The sequence below is a fragment of the Manis pentadactyla genome, chromosome 6 (genome assembly GCF_030020395.1).
Source record: "Manis pentadactyla isolate mManPen7 chromosome 6, mManPen7.hap1, whole genome shotgun sequence".
NCBI classification, from domain to species: Eukaryota; Metazoa; Chordata; class Mammalia; order Pholidota; family Manidae; genus Manis; species Manis pentadactyla.
Window position 1 is genome coordinate 151,200,743 of NC_080024.1, and position 23,947 is coordinate 151,224,689.

The 23,947-nt window shown below is 40.3% G+C and overlaps 1 protein-coding gene and 2 long non-coding RNA genes across 3 annotated transcripts in view; 2 read left to right on the top strand and 1 right to left on the bottom strand.

The window, feature by feature from the left end:
• The window catches only part of DOK6 (docking protein 6), a 308,053-nt gene that overhangs the window by 133,012 nt on the left and 151,094 nt on the right, over positions 1 to 23,947 (top strand). The window lies entirely within an intron of this gene.
• The window catches only part of LOC118907796 (uncharacterized), a 171,880-nt gene that overhangs the window by 4,715 nt on the left and 143,218 nt on the right, over positions 1 to 23,947 (bottom strand). The window lies entirely within an intron of this gene.
• Positions 6,834 to 22,346, top strand: LOC130684160 (uncharacterized). The gene is made up of 3 exons (XR_008998383.1): positions 6,834 to 6,871; positions 19,161 to 19,221; positions 22,306 to 22,346. It is a non-coding gene; the product is annotated as an uncharacterized LOC130684160 (long non-coding RNA).

Genomic DNA, 23,947 nt, shown 5'->3' on the forward strand with positions numbered 1-23,947 from the left:
GGCTTATCTATTTTGTTTATTTTCTCAAAGAACCAGCTCTTGGTTTCATTGATTTTTGCTATTGTTTTATTCTTCTCAATTTTGTTTATTTCTTCTCTGATCTTTATTATGTCTCTCCTTCTGCTGACTTTAGGCCTCATTTGTTCTTCTTTTTCCAGTTTCGATAATTGTGATGTTAGACTATTCATTTGGGATTGTTCTTCCTTCTTCAAGTGTGCCTGGATCGCTATATACTTTCCTCTTAAGACTGCTTTGGCTGCGTCCCACAGAAGTTGGGGCTTTGTGTTGTTGTTGTCATTTGTTTCTATATATTCCTTGATCTCGATTTTGATTTGTTCATTGATCCATTGATTATTTAGAAGCATGTTGTTAAGCCTCCATGTGTTTGTGAGCCTTTTTGTTTTCTTTGTAGAATTTATTTCTAGTTTTATACCTTTGTGGTCTGAAAAATTGGTTGGTAGAATTTCAATATTTTGGAATTTACTGAGGCTCTTTTTGTGGCCTAATATATGGTCTATTCTGGAGAATGTTCCATGTGCACTTGAGAAGAATGTATATCCCGCTGCTTTTGGATGTAGAGTTCTATAGATGTCTATTAGGTCCATCTTTTCTACTTTGTTGTTCAGTGCCTCCATGTCCTTACTTATTTTCTGCCCAGTGGATCTATCCTTTGGGGTGAGTAGTGTGTTGAAGTCTCCTAAAATGAATGCATTGCAGTCTATTTCCCCCTTGCTGTTAGTATTTGTTTCACATATGCTGATGCTCCTGTGTTGGGTGCATATATATTTAGAATGGTTATATCCTCTTGTTGGACTGAGCCCTTTATCATTATGTAGTACCCTTCTTTATCTCTTGTTACTTTCTTTGTTTTGAAGTCTATTTTGTCTGATATTAGTACTGCAACCACTGCTTTCTTCTCGCTGTTGTTTGCCTGAAATATGTTTTTCCATCCCTTCACTTTTAGTCTATGCATGCCTTTGGGCTTGAGGTGAGTTTCTTGTAAGCAGCATATAGATGGATCTTGCTTTTTTATCCATTCTATTACTCTATGTCATTTGATTGGTGCATTCAGTCAATTTACATTTAGGGTGACTATTGAGAGATATGTACTTATTGACATTGCAGGCTTTAAATTCGTGGTTACCAAAGGTTCAAGGTTAGCCTCTTTAGTATCTTACTGCCTAACTTAGCTCGCTTATTGAGCTGTTATATACACTGTCTAGAGATTCTTTTCTTCTCTCCCTTCTTGTTCCTCCTCCTCGATTCTTCATATGTTGGGTGTTTTGTTCTGTGCTCTTTCTAGGAGTGCTCCCATCTAGAGCAGTCCCTGTAAGATGCCCTGTAGAGGTGGTTTGTGGGAAGGAAATTCCCTCAGCTTTTGCTTGTCTGGGAATTGTTTAATCCCACCATCATATTTAAATGATAGTCGTGCTGGATACAGTATCCTTGGTTCAAGGCCCTTCTGTTTCATTGCATTAAATATATCATGCCATTCTCTTCTTGCCTGTAGGGTTTCTGTCGAGAAGTCTGACGTTAGCCTGATGGGTTTTCCTTTGTAGGTGACCTTTTTCTCTCTAGCTGCCTTTAAAACTCTTTCCTTGTCCTTGATCTTTGCCATTTTAATTATTATGTGTCTTGGTGTTGTCCTCCTTGGATCCTTTCTGTTGAGGTTTCTGTGTATTTCCGTGGTCTCTTCAATTATTTCCTCCCCCAGTTTGGGGAAGTTTTCAGCAATTATTTCTTTAAAGACACTTTCTATCCCTTTTCCTCTCACTTCTTCTTCTGGTACCCCTGTAATACAGATATTGTTCCTTTTGGATTGGTCACATGGTTATCTTAATGTTGTTTCATTCCTGGAGATCCTTTTGTCTCTCTCTATGTCAGCTTCTATGCATTCCTGTTCTCTGATTTCAATTCCATCAATGGCCTCTTGCATCCTATCCATTCTGCTTATAAACCCTTCCAGAGTTTGTTTCATTTCTGTAATCTCCTTTCTGGCATCTGTGATCTCCGTCCGGACTTCATCCCGTTTCTCTTACGTATTTCTCTGCATCTCTGTCAGCATGTTTATGATTCTTATTTTGAATTCTTTTTCAGGGAGACTGGTTAGGTCTGTCTCCTTCTCTGGTGTTGTCTCTGTGATCTTTGTCTGCCTGTAGCTTTGCCTTTTCATGGTGATAGGAATAGTTTGCAGAGCTGGGACGAGTGATGGCTGGAAGGACTTCCTGTCTTTTTGGTTTGTGGCCCTCCTCTCCTGGGAGAACAGCGGCCTCTAGTGGCTTGTGCTGGGCAGCTGCGTGCAGACAGGGCTTCTGCTTCCTGCCCGGTTGCTATGGAGTTAATCTCCGCTGTTGCTGTGGGCGTGGCCTGGCTCGGGCAGCTGCTCCAAAGTGGTGGAGTCGCGTTGGAGGGGGAGCTGCTGGGAGGCTATTTATCTCCGTAAGGGGCCTCCCTGCTCCCTGCAGCCCAGGGGTTAGGGTGCCCAGAGATCCCGGATTCCCTGCCTCTGGACTAAGTGTCCCGCCCTGCCCCTTTGAGACTTCCAAAAAGCACCCGCCAAAACAAAACAACAACCACAACAACAAATTAAATAAATAATTAAAAAAAAAAAGAAAACCGCTCGCTTTTCTTTGTCCTCAGGCTCCGGCCTCAGGCACCCGCTCACTGTTCTTGCTGCCCTGTTTCCCCAGTATCCAGGGCCCCCTGGGCACGCACTGTGTCTGCACTCTGGCCCGGATGGCTGGGGCTGGGTGTTCGGCAGTCCTGGGCTCCGTCTCCCTCCCGCTCTGCCTGCTCTTCTCCAGCCGGGAGCTGGGGGGAGGGGCGCTCGGCTCCCGCCGGGCCGGGGTTTGTATCTTACCCCCTTCACGAGGTGCTGGGTTCTCACAGGTGTGGATGTGGTCTGGATGTTGTCCTGTGTCCTCTGGTCTCTATTCTAGGAAGAGTTGTCTTTGTTGTATTTTCATAAATATATGTGGTTTTTGGAGGAGATTTCCACTGCTCTACTCACGCCGCCATCTTGGCTCCGCCTTTTGTTTGTTTTATAATTTATCAAAGAAACAAAATCTATGGCTTCATCAACTTCTCAGATAGTGCATCTTGGAAGAGTGTGTCATGTTTAGTTGCTTTGGTTGATATATCTGCTCTTAAGAATAAATTTCACAGTCATGCATATACATCATAAGGAGGGCCTCTTTACACCCAGCCCACCCTGCAGTTGGACTCATTCTGTATATTACTGATAATAAATATTTCTATTTGGTCCATATGGGTAAGGTCAATTGGGCATGGCACCTGTGTAGTTCAAATCCTGAACATAAGAAAAAGTGTTCAAGGCTTCTCAAATATTTTTTTTTAAAGCAAGCATCTTAATTGCTTCAAAAGAGATGCAGATCATTAACTATGTCCTATGTCAGCAGCATCATTAGCATTTATCCTATCAGGTCTTTGACTCAGTAGTCACATACAATATTGGGTCACTATCAGAAAATGTGCATAGGCTCAGGCTCAGTTACTGTGAAACCTGTTTAATTTTTTTGGTTTTTTTCTTTTTATTAAATATCATTGATATACACGCTCTCATGCCACCATCTTTAATCTCTCTGAAATCTGTTTAATTTTTGTTTCGAAAGCTTCATAAATATCATCTCCATTAAAATAGTCACTAAAGGGGCAATGGAACAGTACAGAAGCCCGCTGTGGCCTTTAGAGACACAGCCAGTAGCATTATTTCTGTAATTTGGTCATTGTACAAGAGCTCAGATGGAAGTTTGCTAAGGTTTGGAATCCAAGATATTAAAAATGATTGTGGGCTTATTTTTATATCATACTAGATCACCATATATTAAACTGGTTATTGACTTATTTCACATCTCACATACTGTACCTAATTAAGAGACTGGCAGTCTGACAGGCCCTTTACCTACATCTTTCTTGCTTCCTAAATGTGTCATTCTTTTTGAAAGACTTGTAATATAAATTTATTGTAATACTAATTTATTTAGAAGTAGACTAAAAAACAACATTAGGACTTGGCATTGACCTGGTTAACAGTTTTATGTCGTGAACTGCAGTAGACTCAGTGTCCTATGTGAGTTTCCATGGGGGATGGCCCTGTGGTGATGGAATTGTGTCCTTCACCTGAGGGACTGGAATTGAGAGTTGCCATAGAACTAGACATGTCATGTCAACATGGCAGTAAGAAGAGAGAGTGGTACAAGGAAGTTGCTGATACCCTGCCCCCTGTAGAATTAGACGTTGGTGTCCCTTATTTCCATCTCAAAGGCCCGGTCCCAAGGAGCTGTGCCCATCCTCAGGACTGGTCCTCCCATTCACACCTTCTTTCGGAGCTGGAGCTTCAGTAGGCCTTCACCTCTTCAGCACACTTCCAGGAGAAGCTGACGCTGCATTTGATAGTAACTTTCAACAATTTTTCAATTCCTGATGCAAGCCCATTGGGTAATGCAAGTGCATATCCGCCTGGCATAGATCTACATACGAGCAGCAAGTAGCCAAAACAGCCCCAAAGGCCTAGTCAGACCTTGATCATTGCAAAGGAGATGTTTCCAAGACTGACTGGAAAACGGATCCTGAGCTTCTTGACCCTGTTGCTCCTGTTATTGTGCCGTACTTCTTTGGAATGAAAGAAAAAATTTAAAAAAGGGAATAGCCTCCCCCCACCCATCATATTTTCATTCCTTTGGATTTTTTGAAACATTTAGTAGCATTTATGGGAAAATATATTTTGCTTTAAAACTTTCTGCATGAGTGAGGAAAGCTATATATTTCTTCACATTCAGTCATTTATTATTCATGAAATCAGAACACAAATAGACTGTCAGAATATAGCCAAAGGGCTGAATTTAGACTAAGAAGCTTGCAGTTACCATGTAAAGTGCTATAAAAAATTGAAATCATAATAATGGGGGGTGGATATAGACTTCTTCCCAAGGAAATGTCCCCAAGTTTCACAAAGCATTAATCATCATATTCATTTCTATTTCCAAAGCTCCAGGCATTATTTTGGGTTTCTTTGTTCTCTGCTGAATGGTCATATTATACTCTGACTGCACGTATTGCATTCTACATTACAGATCTTTGTTGAATTCCCATGAAATGCTTCTGTAAAATGCTTTGGGTATTGCCAGGCACTTTTTTATGTTTTCCTGAAAAATATTAATTTATAGGCCTTTTCTTAAGATAGTTTCTTAAGGCTATGAAAAGTAGACATCCCCAAGTAACTTCAACATTTAGAAATGTAAGTAACTGCAGGGTAGCTTGGCAGCCTGGAGGAGTTAACTCAAAGTGTTAAACACTTAATGTTAGGATGGTATATCTGTTGTTGAATTAGGATGCATGTCTTTGCCAGGATATTATTCCTGTATTAATAAGGTGTCTCCAGCTATGTTTACTTTGAAAAAACATTTCCCATCTTTGCATTTAAGTGCATTTTTCAGTGTCCCTCCTGGATCAAACACCAAGGAAACAAACAGAAGACCAAGACTATCTGAGAAACAATGTTTGCTAATTGTCTTTTTGGATGAAGAAATTTGTTCATGAGTGATTTGGAGAAGGTACAATGTTAATATATAAACAAGGTATCTTCTGAGGCTGCTAGAGAATTTCCAGGCAAGAAAATGCTGATAATAAATTGTGAGCAGAATTTGAGACATTGATAGATAACGTATGACTGGCTGAGCACAAAAGACCTTCAATGGGTAACATGGTAATTGACTGCATCCCCCTTGAAGCACCAGCTCTCATCACCCTCCATCCCTGCTCAGCCTCATCCGGCCACTTGGCTCATCTGCTCCGCATGGTCTTACACACTGACCAGCTGGCCCACCCATCACCCAACACCCCCTGGGCTCTGTCATCATCACTGAGTGAAGGAAGTTCTCACCCAACCAATCCACTAGTCCTGTGGGCACCTGTCAGTGTAGCGAGAATACATCGCAGGTGATCCAAATGCACTGCTCTGCAATATTAGATGTTTGGTACCATGACTATACCCACAAGAGAAAATAATAACTCACCCTTACACCATCTGACTTGAAGACTACTGCTAACAAATGTACTGCTGTGCATCCATGTAGACAATTTGTCCGAAAATGGAAGCATTATCGCCTAGACTTCACATGCCTCTTCTTTGAAAACACTCTTGTCTACATAAACCCACTTATTTTGACTTCTAATCCTTTTTACCACTACCCCCTAATATTGACTCAGTTTGGAAATCCTTCTCTTGGTTGCATGATGAAACTTTGACTCATTCGGTGCCTTCAGCATTCTAGTAATATATTTTCTTGACTCTATGATTATTGAATAAAAGCCAGTGTCCCCAACCCTAAATAGTTATCCTGGAAGTTAAAGAAATCTTTACCATTACTCGGCAATTTAATAAGTACATCTGCATTTCCCTTGAGGATTTTGCAATAAAGTATAAAAAGTTGTATACATTTTATCCCTTAAAAAAAAGCAGATTTGGTTCATTTGTCTTAGGAGAGTATGTTGTCCCAGCTAATAGCTAATAGAACTTCTGATGATAGACAACTGAGTGTAATGTATGATGCAATCAATAGGTAGATGTCCTGGTGTGTAGGGTTGGGGAATACTTCTGTGTATTTTCTAGTTTTTTAATATATGTATATATATATATATATATCTCCCTTTCTTCTGAATTTTCCACTTGAGACCTTTAAAGTGGATTTTTTAAAATTTCTGAAAGTCCTGTGTTCAGTTTTTTTCCCTCTAAAGTATTACTAAAATAATCTTCTTACTTCCAGGATTAGGTGTTCTGTTGCCTTGTTGAAAGATCCTTGTTTCAGAATACCGTGTATCGGATGGAACCGAGGGCCACATCCTCTCATAGGTATAAATTTTAAATATGAAAGTAACTTGATGGTCTCTGACAACTAAGATGACTATAACAGTAGAAGCTGTCATCTTCTTACTTGGTAGCAAGATATTTGAAAGTAAGATCTCCTTGGGTATGGTTCTCAACATTTGGAAATGTACAGTTTCAGTAAGCCACTTTTTAGTATTTTATTTAAAAACAATATTGATAAATTTATAACTACATGCATTTTATAAATTCCCATACAATAAATATAAAAAGAATCATCATTTGGAGCAAAACAAAATAAATATTAGAATCCAACTAATTGAAGAGGCAACCTGTAATCTAATATTTTCTTTCTTCTGGTACTACTTATAAACCATGATTACTCATACAAACTAGTTGGATCAGATACAGTCCCCCATAGCCACCACCAGCTCTCCAGTTGTGATGTTCTCAGAGCATCACAGGTTACATTGATTTCAGCCATGTCTTTTCTTCATTCAGCAGCAGTTACTAAGCTTATAGCTTTAAGTCTGAAATTTCATATATGGCCCATGTACAAACTTTAGGAAATCCATATATTCCCCAGCCTTTCATTTTTCTATGGCTTTCATCAATTTGTTAAAAACTAATATTGTAATGAATGATTGTCTTCCCTGTGTGGGTATAACACTCTTACAAAAATAATAGTAGCTAACAACTATTAAGCACATGCTATTTATCAATATGCTTCTAAGGCTTTGGCTTGGATTAACTTATTTTTCTCTGAATAATCATAGCAGTGAGCACCCCACTTCATAGATGAAGAAATGGTTGTTAGTTGAAGAAATTGCCCAAGTTAAAACATCTAGTAAGTGATAGAGCTAGAATTTAGACCCAGAGACTCCTATCCAGTAATATATGTGGGTCATGGGGAAAGCAGTATGGCACAGAGAAGACAACTGGTGACTCTATAGCATCTCCCTATGCTGATGGACAGTGGGGTGTGGTGGAGGGACTTGATAATATGGGTGAATGTTATAACCACAATGTTGCTTATGTGAAAGCTAGCTTCATAAGAGTGTATCTTAAGATATCAATTAAGTGATATCTTAAGATATCAATGATATCTTAATTTAAAAAAAAAAAAAGGACTCCTATGTAAAGTCTGTGCTGGTGACCATGAAGCTAAATGTCCTGAAAGTAAAGCGTGTCTGTCTTGCAGAATATATTCTTTCCTGTGGGTCTCCATCTCTCTGCTCCCAGACTACAGACCCTGCAGATTCTAGCTTGTCAGTTATTTTGGCCACAAGAGATTTTTATTGAACAGGGATTTTAAATTTAGTAAAATTAATTTAAAATGTTTGCATTTTTTTCTTTCTTTCTTTCTTTTTTAAATTTAAACAGAGCCCATCTAAATGTTTTAACTAATTAAACACAGCTATTTACTTATTGGATTAGAGGAAGCATGTAACTAAACACTTAGTGATACCCAGAATGCCATTTTCACTCTTGAATTCTGGCATAATATGTGAAGACATGTCACAATAAGAGGTTATGTTGGAGAGGTGATTGTGAGACCATTTAACAAATAGTTCAACTCCTGTACTAAATATTGAATGGGGGGGTTGAGAATTTTAGATGTCTATCTTTGGCTTACCAATGGTTTTAGACTCTAAAAGAACAACAAAAAAGAACAAATACGGGCAACTAATATTTCTTGAATGAGAAGACAGAAAAAACAGACTATTAATTTACCAGTAACTTTGATCTGATCATAACTAGAGGAGTTCAAGAAAGTTCTCTCCCAGCCAAAAGAGTACAGTATGGTTCAATATCCTCCCCTCTTGTAAAACAAGTCCAAATGTGAAACCTCTGAAGATGGAGTTAGATGACCTGAATTCAATGCCATGTCCAGCAAAGGGTAGTATTATGGCCTTGGGTAGACCAGCTGGGCATTCAGGCTTGTCTCTAGATGGGGAATTGAAAGCCTTGTTCCCCTTTGTATCATGTGACCATAAGAACGAAGTGAAATTTTCCCTTTCAACAACTCTACAATACTCTGAGATGGTCCTGTGCTTCCGTCTACCATGTAAAATTCACATCCTCACCCAACCCCCCTCCCACCCCACAAAAGTCAAAGAACTGAGAATGCTTTTTGCCGTGTGCAAGGAAGTCTGGCCAAGTGGCTGTAAAGGTACCTGATTTTCGGTCCAACTCCTTCACAGGCTGAGTTGTGACTTTAGCCTGTCATTAAGTTTTCCGGTTCTCAGTTTCCTCCTGTGCAATACAGGTGAATTAAATCAAGTGATCTCCAATATGTATTCCTTTTCTATGAGTAATGAAGGGAAGAAAATTTGGTTCACCAGAACTAATTTATTTATTGGTATTGATTCATCAATAAATATTTGCTGGCTGCCTACTCTTTACTTGGGGTTAAGAAATGATCAAGATGGATAAAGCCCAGAGTTCGAGAACATTCTAGGTGGGGAGACAATGAACAGGTAAGCAAAAGAATGTGTGATATCAGACAGTAATATGTGCAATGAGCAAAACAAGGCAGAGTAAGACACTGGGAAGTGACTGAGACTGAGGGTACGGAGGCATTTTTCAGTGAGGTGTTCAGGGAAGACCTAAGATGGTGACAATTGAGCAGAGGCCTGATTTGAGCAAAGGAATCATCTCTGGGAAGAGCTAGAGATTCAGGAAGGGGCAACTGCAATTCCATGCAGCAAGATGGCAGGGCTGCGGGGAGGAGTAAGTAAGGGAGATAGCTGGAGGGATGGACAGGTCTGGGATCCTTCAGAGAACTTCTGTGTATGGAGTGAGGAAGAAGTCAAGGTTCACTTTTTCCATATAGATGTGCTGTTGTTCCAATGCCATATATATTTTTTTTATTAAACTATCATTGATAGACAATCTTATGAAGGTTTCACATGAGCAACATTGTGGTTTCAACATTCACCCATATTATCAAGTACCCACCACATACCCCATTACAGTCACTGTCCATCATCAGTGTAGTAAGATGCTATAGAGTCATTACCTGTCTCCTCCGTGCTATACTGCCTTCCCCGTGACCTACCTACATTTTGATTGCCAATTATAGTGCCCCTTAATCCCCTTCTCCCTCCCTCCCCACCCACCCTTCCCAACCGCTTCTGTTTGGTAACCACTAGTCCCTTCTTGGTGTCTGTGTCTGCTGCTATTTTGTTCCTTCAGTTGTGCATTGTTTTTATACTCCACAAATGAGTGAAATCATTTGGTACTTGTCTTTCTCAGCCTGGCTTATTTCACTGAGCATAACACCCTCTAGCTCCATCCATGGTGTTGCAAATGGTAGGATTTTTTCTTTTTATGGCTGAATAATATTCCATTGTATGTGTATACCACATCTTCTTTATCCATTCATCTACTGATGGTCACTTAGTTTGCTTCCATATCTTGGCTATTGTAAATAGTGCTGCGATAAACATAGGGGTACATATGTCTTTTTGAACCAAGGATCTTGTTTTCTTTGGGTAAATTCCTAGGAGTGGAATTACTGGGTCAAATGGTATTTCTAATTTTAGCTTTTTGAGGAACATCCATATTGCTTTCCACAATGGTTGAACCAATTTACATTCCCACCAACAGTGTAGGAGGGTTCCCCTTTCTCTGCATCCTCACAAGCATTTGTTGTTTCTTGTCTTTTGGATGTTGGCCACCCTATTTGGCATGAGGTGATATCTTATTATGGTTTTAATTTGCATTTCCCTAATGATCAGCAATGTGGAGCATCTTTTCATGTGCCTGTTGGCCATCCGAATTTCTCCTCTGGAGAAGTGTCTATTCAGATCCTCCACCCATTTTTTTAATGGGGTTATTTGTTTTTTGGGTGTTGAGGCATCTGAGTTCTTTATATATTTTTGATGTTAATGCCTTATTGGATAAGTCATTTATGAATATATACTCCCATACAGTAGGATGCTTTGTTTTTCTGCTGATGGTGCCCTTTGCTATACAGAAGCTTTTAGTTTGATGTAGTCCCACTGTTCCATTTTTTATTTTGTTTCCCTTGCCTGAGGGAGATGCATTCAGGAAAAAGTTGCTAATGTTTATATTCAAGAGATTTTTGCCTATGTTTTTTTCTATGAATTTTATGGTTTAGCATCTTACATTCAGGTGTTTGATCCATTTTGAGTTTACATTTGTGTATGGAGTTGGACAATAATTCAGTTTCATTCTCTTTGCATGTAGCTGTCCAGTTTTGCCAAAACCTGTTGTTGAGGGGGCTGTCATTTCCACATTGTATATCCATGCCTCCTTTATCAGATATTAATTGGCCATATATGTGTGGGTTTATATCTGGGCATCTATTCTGTTTCATTGGTCTGTTCTTGTGCCAGTACCAAATTGTCTTGATTACTGTAGCTTGGTAGTAGGACTTGAAGTTGGGGATCATAATCCCCCCAACTTTGTTCTTCTTTCTCAGGATTGCTTTGGTTAATCAGGGTCTTTTGTGGTTACATATGAATTTTAGAACTATTTGTTCTAGTTCATTGAAGAATGCTATTGGTATTTTGATACAGTTTGCCCTGAATCTGTAGATTGCTTTAGACAAGATGGCCATTTTGACAATATTAATTATTCTTATCCATGAGCATGGGATTTATTTCCATTTGTTGGTGCCTTCTTTAATCTCTCTCATGAATGTCTTATACTTTTCAGAGGATAGGTCTTTTGTCTCCTTGGTTAGGTTTATTCCGAGATATTTTATTCTTTTTGATGCAATTATAAATAGAGTTGTTTTCTTTATTTCTCTTTCTGCTAATTCATTGTTAGTATATAGGAATGCAACGGATTTCTGTGCATTAATTCTGTACCCTGCAACTTAGCTGAATTCAGTTATTAGTTCTAATAGTTTTTTAGTGGAGTCTTTAGGGTTTTCTATATATAATATCATGTCATCTGCAAACAGTGACAGTTTAACTTCCTCCTTACCAGTTTGGATGCCTTTGATTTCTCTGTGTTGTCTGGTTGCCGTGGTTAGGACCTCCAGTACTATGTCCAATAAAAGTTGTGAGAGTGGGCATCCTGTTCCAACACCATATATTAAACAGACCCTCCTACTCTTTGAAATATATTATTAGGGCCTTAAGAAAATTCCATAAATTATCTGTTCGTGGCTCCCTCTATGGATGTTCTATTCTTCCTCCTTGATCTCTATGTCTATCTTTATACCAAAGCCACTTTGTCTTAATTACTTAGAGCTTTATTTATAGTGAGTCTTAAAAACTGGATAGGGTAAGTGCACTAACATTCGTTTTTTCAAAAATTGCCTTGGCTGTTCTCGCGCTTGTCGAATCACCACGGGTGGAGGTGCGGCTCCCTTGGCTCCCCCATCCCACTGGCCTTCCCAAGTGCATCCTGTGCCAGCAATGAAATCCTGCATCATTTTTTACTTGCTCTCTTCCGAGGGACGTAATGCTAAGAAGAGTAAAAAAATCACACTAAAGAGTAAAAAAATCACACTAAAGTGACTAACGCCAATCAGATCCTCATTGCTATTTTGCCTTTGATTCATTTTGTATTGATTTCCTAGCATGCTGCCCACATCAGGTGCTGCAAAGCTGAAATGCTCTTAATGCTTAAACTGACTACTTTTAATCAATTCTTGGCAGACTACTCCACCCACGACATGACTGATAGAATTAGATATCTTTCATTAATTTTTTCTTGTCCTCAAATTTCTTCCCCTCTAAGTAACCCCCCTCTCACCCCCTGTAACTTAGTGCCTCATTATCCCCTCCTGTCTCTCTGTTCTTGGGCTTCTTCCTGTCGCCGGCAGCTCAGGCACACCCGTCTCTCGTTCTAGCCACGCCCACCAGCACCATGTGGGCTCCAGGTGATGTCGCCCAGGCAGGAGCTTCCCGTGAACTCACTGTGTGGCTCTCACTCTGCCCCATGGCTTTCCTGTTGACACCAAGGTTTCAGAGACTGGGATCCTGACTGACATTCACGCTTGGCAACTGTCAAGTGCAAGGGCTGCTAACAGCCCGTGTGTGCGCCTTTCCCCAGTGGGAGGTGGGAACCAGGGGTCAACGTGCTGCTCTTTTTCTCGCTATGTGGACTGGCTTACGACATAGGTTTTATGGCATTTTCGAAGACAGCTCTGGCAGACGGAGAACCGCTGCACCCAGAGGTGGCCCGTTCCGCAGTCCATCTCTGTACTGGCGTTGCCTTTTCTCCCGCCTTCTGCGCTCACTGCTCTGTCAGTGACTAAGCCTGCTGATGAAGTAGTACATATATACCTCTGCTTCAGGCCTTGTTTTTGCAAACTACTTGTGCTGCCACAGAACCAGGAATGGCTTTGGACAGCACACGGTCAGCATAGGGTTTAGGAATTGGGTCAATGCCCCGACCAACAGCAGTGAGGATCAGATGCAAATGATAGCATCGTAGTTACTGAGACCAGGATGAGGTGCAGAGGGAAGCAGAGGTTGGGATTCTCAGTGGGGCCTGTCTAGACTTCCCCAGCCACACAGGTGGTGCGATGTTACATTTAGCATCTCCCTCTGCTAAGAAATCATTCGGCTTCTTTGGCTTTTGGAAACATATTTCAGAATATTTTTCCAAGCCATTTCTTGATTTACTCGGAAGGTTGCCAGTTTTCAGTGGCATCCAGAGCCAGAAAGGCCTGTTCAGCCTGTGGCTGGGCGCAGGCATTCCTGTGTCCAGAGCTGTGTGACCCAGCGGGTGTGCGGAGCTGCAGTGTCTGGTGTGTAAGACCTCTGACCACGGGCTCTGCAGAGCCCCAGTAGGAATTCTGCAGGGCAGAGACATAGCAATCTGGAACAAGTTCCTACCCTTCATGGAGAACTGCTCTCCACTTTTAAATTGCCCTGAGCATGATCCTGGCCTTAGGGAATAATTGTTGGAGCCCAGGGAACAAAGTGCCTATGTGGCAGGAGCAACCCTTTGTGAGCTGGATATTAGTAACCTACCAGATCATGAGGGGAGGTGAACTCACAGCAGTGCACTTTACGGTGGAAATATTCAGGATCAAGTCCTGACAGGTAGGGGATGACCCCAGACGTCACAGGACAGGTGGCACAGATTCCCCCATCCCACATCTTTCTTGCCCTGGCACCTTTCTTTCAATCCGTCTCTGTGGCCTCATGGAACCAGGCATGGTTCACAAGTCAGTGAGCAAGATAAGTCTCTGCTAGTCAGGGCGGACATCTGCCACATTGCAGCTTCACTCACCGGTGTCCCTGAATGACCAGATAGAGAAAAGTCTCCTCAGTGATCCTGGTTGTTTGCCCCAGGCTCTGCTTTCTGAGGTAACACGGGCTAAGACACTTCCTTTGAACCTTCAGACATTTGCATACCTTTGTTAACCCTTCTACTGACTACATTTTAAAGTCACTTCACCACCCTTTGCAGCTCCCTGATATTTCCTAAACCTTTGATCGGAGCTGCCAGAGATACTATGCTTCGCTCACATTTCATGTCCCAGTTTGGCAAAACACGTACATTCATGCAAATGAAGCCTGGTTAAATGAAGTTCACAGTCATGTCATCTTAAAGGCCAAAAGAGGTTGGAAAGGCAGAAACAGCCTGGGGAGTGAGGATGTGAGTAGGGAAGTCACTTAACTCTGATATGGTAGGCAGTTCCATTCCAGGATGACGTGTGTGTGTGTGTGTGTTTGTGTGTGTGTGTGTTAAACACAGTTTGGCTTTAGTCCTGAATGGGAGAGCCTCCCTCCTCACCTCCAAGCCCCTCACCGGCTGTCTGGCGTCTGGAGTCCTTACCTGGAACCTTCAGGAGAGAGCACCGCCCCCCACATGCAACCTCCTGGCCAGCCTGATAACCAGATTCCTCTTGCCATTCACTTTCATTCTGTCATAAATCTACCTAACAGCCCACTGGTCATCATTATTTAAACTAGTGTTTCCTGTAGAAAAGAGGTCACAAGAGATGTTCAAGAAAGTGAATTGTCATAGTCATATGAGTTTGGGAAATACAATGTAATATGTCTTCCCTTTGGAAAATTCATCAGGCACATTTACATAATAAAGGCTTCAAAAAGAAAGTAAAAACTCAATGAAAAGACACTTTTATCCTTATTGAATTCAGCAATTGCCAAACGTATGGGCCTGAACAACTCCAGTTTATCTTTGTTTTAACCACTCTTTCCCTGCAAATGTCTCATGGCCTCCTCTTCATTCAGGGGGGAAGAAAGAGAAGTGATCACAATAATTTTGAAGTATTCATGTGGTACATTTTCGTTCACAGAATTTCACAATTCAAAGGGAACTTAGAGAACGTCTAAACTAGTGGTTCAGAAACATTTTATCACAAAAAATCATTTCACTTTAACTTCTCCCTATATACCCAAGTGTTAAAAGAAGTGTTCCATCTGTCGTTTGGTAAGTGATCATGATTTCTCCTTTTTTATTCATCAAAGGGTTATTTAGCTACATTTCAAGGCCTTGATGAATGTAACTTAGATAGTTATATTGGCTTGTTAGTAATACTTTCAGCAAAACATCGAAGGATCTTGATAGTTTAGTTGGCCCAAATGTTTTAAGATTTTAGAAAAAAAAATGACTTCTCATTTCTAAGATCTCCTATGTAGGAGATTCTATTTTAGCCGTGCTCCATTACTTACTAATAGTATGCTTTATTTTCAGAAAAGTTCCATGTCTTACCCAAGGCCTAATGCTCCTGGTAGAAAGAGACTATAACTCAGAGTTCCTAAATCCCTGATCAATAATCTTCCTATTGCCTTTGATGTTTCTCTACAGTAACGGTTGGCGGACTCTTTCTATTGAAAGCCAGCTAGTAAATATTTTAGGCTTTGTGGGTCACACAGTCTCTTTTGAAACTACTCAGCTTTGCAGTTGCATGACTGTGTTCTAATAAAATTTTATTTACAAAAAACAGGTGGCAGGCTGGGTTTGGCCCAGGAGCTGTAAAGTGGACCAGCTCCCCCTGCAGCGTACCCAGCCACGCCCTTGCCTACTTCCAGGAGTCCCTTGGGGCAAACTACAGATTCCACTGTCTCTTCTATAATTCTGGTTTATGGTGAGGTCCAGGGATTTATTTTCTTTTCAAACACATCAGGTGATTTTTTTTTTCCCCCCCAAGGGACAAGTTTGGGAAACATTGATCTAGGGTATAGTTATTCTTCCCTTTGTTATATTAGAAAGCCACAAATATTTATTCCTAGTTTGAACTGATTAATACTAATTTTTCCAACTGTGTCAGTTTAAGGGTGAGTTAAAAGAACCTTAATATTTGGCTTCAGTTTGGATTAGCAGATTAATTTGATTCACATCATTGATTTGTGGTTTAATTTACATTCCTGATGTAGACATGAACTCTTAAATGATTTATTCCTGGTTCTTTTGCGGTTCTTCCATCACAGCAGCTCAAAAATAGATTGGGAATCATCCTCTAAAGGACCAGACGCTCGCCTAAGAAAATGTAAAATATACATATATATATAAATATATATATATGTCACAAGAAAGATGATGACTAGTCAGAAATGGGGTTTTACAAAGCAATTAAAAAGTAATCAACATTAATGTGATTACTTTTTAATTGCTTTATGTGGACAAGGAATTATTCTCCCTTGATATTTATAATCCTGGGAGGTAGGGAGCTGTCTTCATTTTGTAGCTGAGAAAACCAGGGCTCAGATCACAGAGGGGGTAAATGGATCTGGGACATAAAGCCCAGGACTTTTACAGTTCCTAGTTCTGTGCCCTGTCACCTGCAGTTGAGGAAGTGGGAATAAAAGAAAGATGGCAACTAAAACTAGCAAAAGACACAAACAAAGAAAAGCCTTTATCACAGTGTCCCTTTCTCCTGCCATGTGAATTGAAGGAAACCCAAGACTCTTACGGGTACTTCTCCACTGTCCTGGGGGAAATCAAGAACCAAAGTTAAAAAAATATCTCTACATGTCCTCCAACCCCATGACTGTCTTCGAGCAGACACTTCAGAGCAGCAGAGGACCCTTTCTGCAGCCTGAGGACCCAGTCAAGATTCGCCCTTGATGGAGGGCAGGAGGGGTTTGGGAGGAAGGACAGTGCTGTGAGCTCAGCAGAGCTGGCTCCCCTCCTGTTCCTTGTAAAGGCTTTCCCTGCCGACCTCGTCACGAATTTGAGATGACAGGTCTGCTGACTACTTGGGCTCACTGTCCTCGTAGCCCCTTTTCTTACCCGTCCTCTTACAAGATGCTATGGGATCCTAATGAGATGCCTTATGTATTTATTGTTTTATTCCCTACTAGTTAGGGACTAATCAAAGCATAACATCTAATGTATACTAGTGACAAATGAATGCAAGAAAGAAGGAAGAAAAAGAGGACGGAGGGAGAAAGGGGAAGGAGACACAGAGAGAAAGAAGAAGAAGAAGAAAGATGAATGCCAATGGGGCACAGGAGCGGTGTCTGCATTATTAATGGGCCAAGGAGCACCTAATCGAGTTTCTCTACCCATTATATAACTCTTTCTCTCCTGCCTCTAAACTAAGCAAAAGTGGAATTATCTCCCCCAATGTCCCTTGTCCTCTTCTGCCTTTTGTGGCTGGGTCAAGGCCCTGTAAGTTGATGATGGGCGTCTATTATTGCCTGTCTCCCAGGTAACCCTGGGCACCATTGGCACAAGGTCCTTTCCTTAGTGATCATTTTAACTAGATTCCAGCCTCCCTCCTCACGTTGCCGCATAGACAGATGCTGGATTAACCTGCAGCATAGTCCTAATCAACACACAAGGCCTTTGTTATCACCTTATCACCTAATAAAATCTGAATATTTTGGCTTTACCCGATGCTATTCTCTGATTGTCCACCGACTGAGAAATTGCTGTTCACGAACATGTCCAAAACGTCCCCTCAGGCTGGTGTTGCCACTCTTTTCCTTGTCAGTTCACTGTTTTTCCAAAAGATTCTCAAAAGCGGTCTCAAAGAAAATCTCACATCCTGAAGCTCCCTGTTCAGTTTGTTTTCCTGTTAAGTGATTTTTTATCTCACAAGAGGAACAATTGTGTAAGAAGAGCACTTTGGAGTCAGAAAGATAGAGACTCTTTGCTACATCCAGTTTGATGCTGTTGGACAGGTTGCCCAGCCACTTGCAGCCCGCTTCCAAATCCAGACAGTCATTTCAGAGATCAGGGGTGAGTTCATTTTTTCATACACGGCAGCAACTAACAAATGACCCAGCTTGTAGCCTTGAGTGACAGAAGCAATAGCAAACTGGGAAAACGAGAGAGAGGTAGGGAGGGAAGAGTATGGGGGATGGGATGGCTGGATAATAGATGGGCTTCCATTTTTGTAGAATCATGACATTTAAACTTTATTAAAGGAAATGGCAGAGTATCTTTCTTCAGTGTTATGACGAACAACACACTAGAAAAATTTCCTACTCCAAAAACGTGTAAGAAATATAACCATAACCATCAGACATGCTTTCAGAATGTTTTCCATTATTCTTCCCTTCTTAACAGTGAACTCTTCATCTGTTTTTAACAATGCTAACACCACAGTAACAAAGTAGTATAATGGCACGTTAGCTCCTATTTTAAAACATGTGCTTTCTGCTTATCTTCTTAAAAAACTAATGACAAAATAAGAAGTAGTGATAATGCTTTTCCACAAACAATTTCCACATAATCGTTGACTAGACTGATGGTGAAAATATTTAATGGAAGAATTTAATTGCATTTATTTTTATATTTGAACAATAACAATAGCACCTTATGCCAGCTGGTCACAAATCTCAACTGAGTGAAGTTACTGGGAGAATTAGATAAAAAATTTAGAGTCTGAAGCTATCCCCAGAATTTAGTTTATTATATCTGGAACAACACCTAAGCATTTACATTTTCAAAAAAACAGGTGCTTAAACCATAACAATTCAAGCTTTCTATTATTGTGCTTTTTCACACCTACCATAACCATTATTTGACTTGTGAGCTAGATGTCAGCTGCCCATACTAATTATAGTGCCTGAAAATCTCTGCAACGAGAATGCTGCCCCCAATGACTGCTATTTTAAAATGTGGTTTCTTGACTTGAATTTTCAACTAGCTCCTTAAAGAGAACAATGTTTAATGGCACAGTATCCTAAATTCCCAGACCTCCAGCGGCCAGCACAGCCATCCTTCCGTGTGCGAGCAACAGTGTGGAAAACATGGGAAGCCTTCTGCAGCATGATTACCTGGGACGGGAAACTGTTCTTTTCTCCTCCTCTTGCCACCCTCAGACTATTGAGAGCAAAGAGGACAGCACTTTTTTCTTATTTCTTTAGAGGCATTTAATAATCCATAAACTTTTTTATTTCAGAAAATTACAAACTTCAGAAAAGTTGAAGGAACAGAAATATGAATTATCCTTGAACTCAGAGGTTAATACATTGCAATATTTACCTTGTTTCTCTTTCCCTCTCTTTGCCTCTATTTACTTACCTCTGTGTACTTTGTAACTAAATTCTTGAAAATTGCAGACCTCATGATAGCTACCCTAAATATATTTGTTACCTAATTAAAGAATCTTCTTTTACATAAATAAAGAGCACTATCACACCAGACATTTAATACTGGTAAAATAATACAGTCCCTATTCCATGTTTCCTTCCCCCCAGACTGAACGGTAGCCATTTTTATTTTTTGCTCCAGATTTCCCTCTGGAATCACTCACTGCTTTTGGCTGTCATCTTTCCTCTCCTTTCATTTAGATGAATTTACCTTGTTTTCTTCTCATTTCCCTTTTTCTTGTCTTTGTTTTGTCTTCCAAGGTGCTGACATTTTGGAAGAGTACAGGAATTTGCCTTTCACAATGTCCCCTAACCTGGCTTTGTCACACTTTTTTTCCCTCAGATCAAACATTTTTCCAAGAATAACTATGTAAGTGATGTTACATTATTTCTCACAGCCTGATATTAGAAAGTACATAGTATCAGTTTGTCCCCTTACAGATGTTGATAACTTTAGTCATGGATATGGTAGATTTTGCCAGATTTCCCTATTGTAAAAGTAAGTTGCCATTTGAAGTTAATACCTCTTTTCCTTACAATCATTAACCCAGCAGATTAAGAACCTGTTGATGTACATTGCCTGAATCAAATAACTCACTGATAACTATAAAACAGACATTCTAGCATTACTTCTGTTCGTTCAGGTAGCCTAGTGTGTAAAGAAGAGCTTTCCTCATTGCATATGTATTTTTTTGTTGTTTTCTGATTTTAGTATCATTATGGACTCATAGATTCTTTTCATACTCAATGAGTTATAAGCCGCTGCTGTTACTGTTTCTTAATTGACATTTTTACTGAAGTAATTGTACATTTGTATGCACCTATAAGAAATAACAGAGAGATCTCAATAGTTGCATTTTGCAAAATGATAGTATAATATCACTACTGGGATACTGGGATATTGATGTTAGAATTCCCCAGTTTTCTGAAACTTTTCCTCATTTGTGGTGTGTGTTGTGTGTGTGAGTTTAGTATTAAACACTTTTATCACCTGGGTAGGTTTGTGTATGCATATCCACTGTCACTGTCAAAATACTGAACAGCTCCAACACCTCAAGGATTGCTCCTGTTGCCTTTCATAACTACACCCAAGTCCGTCCTGCCCCTCCCCACTGCTGTCCCTTGCCCTTGGTATCTGCCCTGCATTTCTAAAATACTGTTCTTTCAAAATAGTACATGAATGGGATCATATGCTATATAATCTTTTGGGATTGTCATTTTTGTATTCAACAGAATTCCCTTGAATGTTTCTTGATACATTCATGTAACCAGTGGAATGATACATCCATGCATGTATCAGAAGTTTGTTTCATTTACTGCTGAGTATTCCGTGGTGTGGGTATACGAGAGTTTCTTTAACCATAGTCCATTGAGGGACAATTTCGTTTCTAATTCTGGGCTATTACAAATAATGCTGCTATGAGCAATGATGTACAGGTTTTATGGGACATAGATTTTCATTTTTTCTGGATAAAGGCTCAGGAGAGCCATTTGTGGATCATAGAAGGATGTGTTTGGTTTTTTAAAACTAAGAAACCGTCAGACTGGTTTCCAGAGTCCCTTTAAAATTTTACATTCCCATCAACATGTATTTTGCTTTGTAAACCAACCTGAAAATCTTTTTTATTTAATATACAAAATAGACCCTTTAAAATCATTGCTATATCTGATCCAGTTGGTCTCTACTTTGTCATATTATTTTTTGTTCACTGTGTGCATTACATTGACCATTTTTCTTTCTCCAAATGATACCATTCCTTTTCTCTTTTTTTCGAGGGGGTTATTTTGGGGAGTAATTAGAAAGGTTTGAATTTGTGTTATAATATACAGGAACTAAATATACTAAACACTCAAATCCTTTGTTAACATTTATCTTTATTGGATAAAGCTTCTCCTCTAGGAGATTCCTGAGAACATTATTTTCTGAATTTTTTTTCATATTTAAAATGTATTCCTATGGCTTTTAAAGTTTAAAAACCCTTATACACTTTCATTCTTTGAGTCTTCTGGGAACATTCCATTATTGTCTTATTTCCTAGTTTGTGGTTGAGAAATCTGTTTCCAAACCATTTTTCTTTCCTTTATAAGTGACTTAGTCTTTTTACCCAAGAGCTGAAAGACATTTCTATTTATTCTTAAAATCCATAGTTTTACTAGAACATATCTAGGAATTGGTGGTTTTCTCAAACTTCCTGTTCATCATAGACTGTTTCAATATATAGATTCTAATTTCCTTACTTTTGAGCAAGTTTTCTTAGGTAAATACTAGTTCTGTTCTGTTTTCTCCTCTTCAGAGATTCCAATTATGCATATCTTAATTATGTTCTTATTTGTACATCTGTATCTATATTTTCTCCATATTTGTTCCAAGATTTGACCTTCTGATATCAGGCACTTGCTTCAGTCTTGCCTGCAGTCACCTGTTTGAGGGTGCTAAATGCAGATATGGCATTGTGTCACAGTCTTCCTCTGCCTTCTGGTTATTTTTTAAGAAAATAATTTTCCCCAGCTGATATGTCCCATCTCTTTTTCTAATTTCTTCCTTTAGGAGCTCTGTATGGGTGCGAACTCGCTTTTCATTCATTATTAAATACTGCAGTTTCCAAAACATCGCAGTGAGAGCAGGGATACGGGCCCTGAGTAGCTTCCCAGGCTCGATTCCTAAGGGCCTCTCCTTGCGGGTGTGCACTGGGTGGAGGAGGCCTGGTGGCTGCACGTCTGTTCATTTTAACTCTCTTTCATCTGTAGGAATATTGCCTTTTTGCCACCTGCTTACCTCTTTTCCTTTCACTCCCAACCACCAAGAGGGGCTTCCCTCCACCCGGGCACAGGGCGCTCACAACACTGTCCCACCAGTCCTACACACTCTGAAGCCTTTTCCTTTGATGCCTCCACAGCCAGGGCTCTGTCTACCTGGTCACAAACCCACACATGTTATCTGTTTCTTCCCTTCAGGCTGGGACCCCTTCTCGTCCTGGGAGTGAACCACACAGTCTCTGTCCACCGCTCTCTCCATTTGTAGACTCCACAGCTGGTCTTCTACTTGCAGATGGTTTTCTGTTTTAAAAAATATACTTGTAAAATGAAGTATATAGCATTGTTGTTTGTGGCTATGTTACAAGCATGTGGTTTTATTTGCTGCCCGGGTTGAGGGGGTGTGATGTTGCAGCATGTGTGGAGAAATAAGGTAGCCACTTGTCATCTTATAGGAAACTGGACACCCCAAAGCCGCCAGAGATGTTGGTTCAAAGCACATCACGTCCAGTAGGTGACTGTGGAACTACATGAAAATGCAGACAGACTGAGCTGTGAGATTTGAAATGCCACCAGGCTGAGTAAGACACCTCAGACTTTAAGGAAAGGTGTGTGCACATGTGTGCACGTGTGAGTCCCTGGACTCACATGAACTTTTGGGCAGAATGCATGGAAAGGAGGAATAAAAAGCATTCAGACGTTCTCAGTGACAGGGAAATATGTCTCCTTCTGGTTTAAAGACTGTTCTGAGAACTGAAGTCCCATAGCTAGCTCCATGCCATCGGGATGCGAAGAGCTGACAGCAGCAGTGGTGAGGCGGAACACTGGTTGGGAGGCCGGGAGGGCCCCCTCTCTGACTGCAGGCAGGGACATGCCAAGTAGGCCTCTGCAGGTGAAAGCAGCCATTTGCACCTCCCAAGGGGAATCGGAGTGAACTTACCTCTGCTCATCTGTTCGTGTACTGCTGTATTTTAGAACCAGTTTACAGTGACTAAGAGGCTATCAAATACTTGCTTAGGTTTAGAACCATCATGAAGCTAGACTCTTCAGTTTTTTCTTTTTCTTGTTGAAAGCACACTCAAAATGTACCTTTTACCTTTTACTCCACAGATGTACAAAAGGCAGCAGGGCCACATTCACATCTTTGTGAACACTTGAAATCCCTACAGTCATTTACTATAATAGTTGAGGTGATTATTAAAAAGAAAGAAATTCACAACATTATTGTGCTGAATATCAGAGTTTTTGTAAGTTAGGTGCAAACCAAGATTATGATGTATTATGTCCTGACAAAACAAAGCAAAAAGGCACTTTTCCTTTCTCTTTTCCAGTGAAGGATTGAAAATGTTTCCAACATCCATTATTGAGCATTTGTGAAAATGACCTCTTACCAGGGAATTTAAAGATCACAATAAATGGCTTATTAATATCTCTAGAATAAGGAACAGAATTGTAAGATGTGAGGTATAAAAATGTGTGCCCTGAACATCCCCTCTTAACTGGTTGGTAGAACACCCATGCCTGGATTCAGCAGTCCTGCGCAGGCAGCTTATCTTTGGCTGAGTGCCAGTCCATGTTCTCGGGCCTAGATAAAGTTTATAGAAAATAATCAGAACAGCCCCCTGTTGCCATTAGCAGTAAAATAGCTGTTTGTGCAATTGGGAGCAGTACTAAATAATTTTTTATTTCTTGATTCCTATGTAGAAGGTCAAATCCCTAGCCAATTTTGAATGTACATTATGAAAAAAAGGTCTATAAATTAGAGAGAACATGAGCTGAATCTCACAAAAAGAGAAAGAGAGAGAGAGACATGGTTTGTGCTACTGAACACATAATCCCACTG